Genomic DNA, 5,759 nt, shown 5'->3' on the forward strand with positions numbered 1-5,759 from the left:
GTCCATCATCTCCTCACCATTCTTACTCTCACACTGTTTATTTGCAGCCCTCTGCTAACATATCCATCTGTCTTTTTCTCTGCTCTTCTCCTTTTTCACTCCTTTTTTCCCATCTACCTGCCCCACAACCTCCAGATGCTGTACCTGTTGGCAGTCTATTTTCTGCACACTCCACCAGGCAGCATTCATCTCTCTCCTCACCCCTACACTACTATCCCTTCCCCTTCCCTGCCCCCTCCAGATTGCTACTTGCATCCCATGTGATAGTTGCATTCTGCCCCGAGGTGCTGGGGTTCATGGTTTTGTGTGTGTGTGTGTGTGTGTGTTTGTGTGTGTGTGTGCATGAGGTATGCTTGCTTGTGTATGCGTTTGGTGTGTGCCTCTCTTTTACTGATGAACGCTGTGGCTGAAAGTTTTATGAAGTGCCTTTGAAAGCTTTATGTGAGTGTCTTTTAATTGTGCCTGTGTGCAACTTGGTGTGTCTTCTGTACAGTTAGTCTGGTGTATCTTTTTCTACATTGTTGGTATTCCTAACTGGAGTTTCCATTGTTTCATTTTTTCCAAATGTCTTCCTTCCATCTTACAACCCTGTGATGTTTTCCTTTGTTACTCTTCTCTATAGCATTACTCTTCTCAGTGTCCATTCTTTCTCTTCTTTCCTGTGTTTATAACCCACCTTTCAAACTGCATCTTCTCCTGAGCCACACTGTATCAACATTCATCCATGCACAACACAGACTTCATGACCACACCGATTGTTGATGCAGCATATAATGCTCCAGATTCTATCCTCCGATAGTTATAATTATATTTTTCCTATTGCTGGCACTTCATCCCTCATCCTGATGTACTTTAGTGTTTTGTTTTCCACACCTGCCCTTGCCATACGAACTTTTGATCCTTGACCTAACCCAGCCCCTCTCCCTCTCTCTTCGCTTACTGCAAACACACACACACACACACACACACACACACACACACACACACACACACACACACACACACACACACACACACGTACCTCATGGTTCCTTTTCACCGTGTTTCTGTACTTTTTAACGTATTTCTTCACATTTTTATGTGGTTTCACTATTTTTGCATATTTTTTTCGTATTTGTGCATAGTTTTATGACTCTGTGCTTATTTTGGCCTGTGCTTGTTTCTTTGTGTCTTTACATATTTTTTATGCATGTTTATGTGCCTTTCCACTTATTCAGCTTGTCTCACAACCATCACCTATTTTACCATTTCTGCATCATTCCTGTTCCCTTTAACCCATTCTTCCCACAATCGACCCTAGCTCCATTTTTTTGCATAAGTTCAGAAAAGTATCCCTTTCCCTAGTTAAAACACAGTCCAAATACTGTTTCTCAAATACTGCCTAAGTCATGGAATCCCCCCACCCCCTCCTGAATGGCCTAACTGTAAATATTCCTTTCTCTGGATCCCACCTCTCCTTTCACAATGATCTACACCTTTTCAGATTCCCCATATAGCTGGCCCTCACAAACCTAGTACTGCAAAAACTTCTCCATGGCACAGGTATACCAGAACCACCACTCCATACATCACATCTCTGAAATTGAATCTCTCACTCCCCAGCACCTGGAGGAGCATTCCAGGCATCACATCCATGTTATCCAACCTGCTGACATCCTACTTCCACCTCAGGGCACCACTGTCCAACCCCTATCATACCCATATTGTTCCTTCTCATAGCAGCTAAACCCTGCCTACCTTTTCAACTTGCCACATCCCCAAAAACTCCCTACCAACTCTCCACCAAATCCAGAGCCAAAACATTCCCATAACACTGTTATTAACCTTTCCACCAAACCCTCAGCTCCACAGAAGTTCCAGTCCTATTCAAAGACATCACATTTAGCCCTACACCCAAATTTAACCATGCTGGACCTACCAAAGACCTACTCTCCTTCTTACCCATCCCTGCAATGGAAGCACTTCTGTGCTGTCAATCCCTCCAACCAAAACCACCCTAATTTCAACATTGAATCATGCCTCTTCCTGTTTATATCACCATCCAACTGTGATCCTCCTTCCTCTCACTTAACCATGCACTTGTCTTTTTACAGGAATTCCTTACCTCAAACTTAGCCTCACCATCCTTTCCCAGGTCCCTTCTTCAGATCACCAACCTTTCAGTAGAAGAAAGAACAGCCATACAAAAACTCAGCACAAATCCTGACCTAATCATCCTTCCTGCAGACAAAGGTTCCACCATTGTTCTTATGAACTGGAGCGTCTACCTGGCATAAGGCCTCAGCCAATCATCTGACTCGTCCATCTATAAACTATGCCAGTGATCCCATCCCAGAAGTCCAACACAAGCTCCAATTCCTGCTTAAAGCTTTAGGCTCTTTGTAGAACATCTCCCCTGAATCCATTTCCTTCCTCACCCCCATGACACCCCACACACCCACCTTCTACATGCTCTCCAAAATCCACAAACCCAACAATCCTGGAGGTCCATTGCTCAGTATGCTGAGGGTCTCACCAAGGCCTTCACAGACAGCACTAACTCTCAGACCTAGTCCACAAACAGATCTCCCATGCCATTTCCCCTCATGTCCCCAATCCTCCCACCACCCTCAAGAGCTGGCCACAAAGAAGTGTCCTCTTCATCACCAAGTACCTCCCCAGATTGGAACAACTGAATGACATCCTTCACAATGGGGTTTGATTACCTATTATCATGCCCTGAAATGAGGGCTATCCTACCTGAGATACTTCCCACCTCTCCTAAAGTGGTCTCTCATCATCCACCTAACATCCACAACATCCTAGTCCTTCCCTATGCCACTCTCCATCCCAACCCCTTGCCACAAGCATCATGTCCATGTGGAAGATCTGAGTGCAAAACCTGCGAACCCATCCACCCAGCACTTCCAGTCCTGCCACAAGCTTATCCTATCCCATTAGGCTGTGTTCACACTGCTGGCCAGGCCGGGCTGGGATGACATGTACTGGCTTGGCTCATACCTAGCCAGCTCAGGCCGACGTGTAGTGCATCCACGTTGCGCGCCGTGCTGAGCCGGGACAGCGAAATGGGGGAAAATCCACTTCTCCGATTTTCATGTTTTAAAAATTCTTAGCGGTATATAAGACTTCGTCACATTGTTTTATGAACTTATTTTTTCCTTAAAAGTGTTACTTACATCGTGAAAAAAGAAAATGTCTACTTTTTGTTTCGCATGATCTCTTAGTTTCGTAATGCCTCCCAACCGATTTTGAAGAAAGTATGCGGCTAAAAAATCTGATTTTTGTACACGTGGTAGTGTAACATCTGAGCTTCGTATTGAATAATTTATCTTTCCATATTTCTTAACAGTCATTGTGAAATGATGCTATTTGTCAATGTTGTGCACTTGATTTACAAATCTTGTAGTGAAAAAGTTATGTAGCGGGTAGCTTACTGTTAGATCCGTTTTAGACCATACATTGTTGGGAATGAAATGTAGCTAATAGTACCAATAAGTTTTTGAAATGATAATGATACTGATATCTGTCTCTGGTCACAAGTAATGCGAGCTATTCAATGGCGTCAGTGCCACATTCGCAAGCCACAGAGTTCGCGTGGTTACAGCTTGGTTTAGTGTATTCATATAATGCAGGACAGAAAAAAACTAATTACTAGTGATCAGCGCAGACCTAGTGTTGGTCCCTCGTATTATTTTAATAGTCTCATTGTCTAGATAAATCCAAATGTATAAGAATTTTTCCCTCAGCTACTGGACAATCATCTGCTATGCTTTTATAATTGGCCACACGTTGCATCACAAAAGACAAACAATTATTTGTCATCAACATCCTACAATTAGTATAATGTACATTTCGTATTTCAAACTAAAAGATTAGAGTATATTAATCTAAGATGAGATCTTGCTCCTGATGCATTGTAATAAAAGCTTGCAACATTCTACATGATTCCTTTCTAGTTGCATATAATAAACAGCAGATGTTAAAAAATATAAATACATTTACAGATGTTTCTATGTCTAAGTTTGACTAAGGCGCAAAAAGTTCATTTTTTTTGTATTATCACTTTTGCAGTTCACGTAAGTGTAGTACCGCAAGCTGTAAATAATTACATTCTTTAGAGCGATTCTATCTCCACTTAGAAAGATCTGTGGATAGCTCTTACAAGTAGTCTATTTTAGGAAATGCATGCAATGAAACCAAGGCTGAGTGGGACAGAGTTTCAATCAACACTTTGCTGGATCATTTGACGATGAAATGATTAAGTTATCGTTTTCTGTAAGGTGCTGCCATTTCGATTTTTCTACTGTAACGGAAAGAAAATGTGCGGATTCAGCATAGCCTCAAGCACAGCAGTACAGGTTAATGATTTATTGTCAGTTGATGTGTTGGATTCTCGTCTAGTTCAAAGCAGTGTAAAGGATGAGATGTGTGTGTCACTGTTTGCTTCTGTGTATTTTTCCCCTTGGTGGTCTTGTCCCCAGTGGCAAAAGGATCTTAATTCGTTAGCAGCTGAAGGTTGAAGATAACACAGGTGCATCCAGAAGTTTTTCACCACTATCCAATTAGACACCCCCCCCCATGAACCATGGACCTTGCCGTTGGTGGGGAGGCTTGCGGGCCTCAGCGATACAGATAGCCGTACCATAGGTACAACCACAACGGAGGGGTATCTGTTGAGAGGCCAGACAAACGTGTGGTTCCTGAAGAGGGGCAGCAGCCTTTTCAGTAGTTGCAAGGGCAACAGTCTGGATGATTGACTGATCTGGCCTTGTAACAATAACCAAAAAAGGCCTTGCTGTGCTGGTACTGGGAACGGCTGAAAGCAAGGGGAAACTACGGCCGTAATTTTTCCCGAGGGCATGTAGCTTTACTGTATGATTAAATGATGATGGCATCCTCTTGGGTAAAATATTCCGGAGGTAAAATAGTCCCCCATTCGGATCTCCGGGCGGGGACTACTCAAGAGGATGTCGTTATCAGGAGAAAGAAAACTGGCATTCTACGGATCGGAGCATGGAATGTCAGGTCCATTAATCGGGCAGGTAGGTTAGAAAATTTGAAAAGGGAAATGGATAGGTTAAAGTTAGATATAGTGGGAATTAGGGAAGTTCAGTGGCAGGAGGAACAAGACTTCTAGTCAGGTGACTACAGGGTTACAAACACAAAGTCAAATAGGGGTAATGCAGGAGTAGGTTTAATAATGAATAGGAAAATAGGAATGCGGGTAAGCTACTACAAACAGCATAGTGAACACATTATTGTGGCCAAGATAGATACGAAGCCCACACCTACTACAGTAGTACAAGTTTATATGCCAACTAGCTCTGCAGATGACGAAGAAATTGAAGAAATGTGTGAGGAAATAAAAGAAATTATTCAGATAGTGAAGGGAGACGAAAATTTAATAGTCTTGGGTGACTGGAATTTGAGTGTAGGAAAAGGGAGAGAAGGAAACGTAGTAGGTGAATATGGATTTGGGCTAAGAAATGAAAGAGGAAGCCGCCTGGTAGAATTTTGCACAGAGCACAACTTAATCATAGCTAACACTTGGTTTAAGAATCATGATAGAAGGTTGTATACATGGAAGAACCCTGGAGATACTAAAAGGTATCAGATAGATTATATAATGGTAAGACAGAGATTTAGGAACCAGGTTTTAAATTGTAAGACATTTCCAGGGGCAGATGTGGACTCTGACCACAATCTATTGGTTATGAACTGTAGATTAAAACTGAAGAAACTGCAAAAAGGTGGGAATT

The sequence above is a fragment of the Schistocerca nitens genome, chromosome 1, assembly GCF_023898315.1.
Source record: "Schistocerca nitens isolate TAMUIC-IGC-003100 chromosome 1, iqSchNite1.1, whole genome shotgun sequence".
Taxonomy (NCBI): domain Eukaryota; kingdom Metazoa; phylum Arthropoda; class Insecta; order Orthoptera; family Acrididae; genus Schistocerca; species Schistocerca nitens.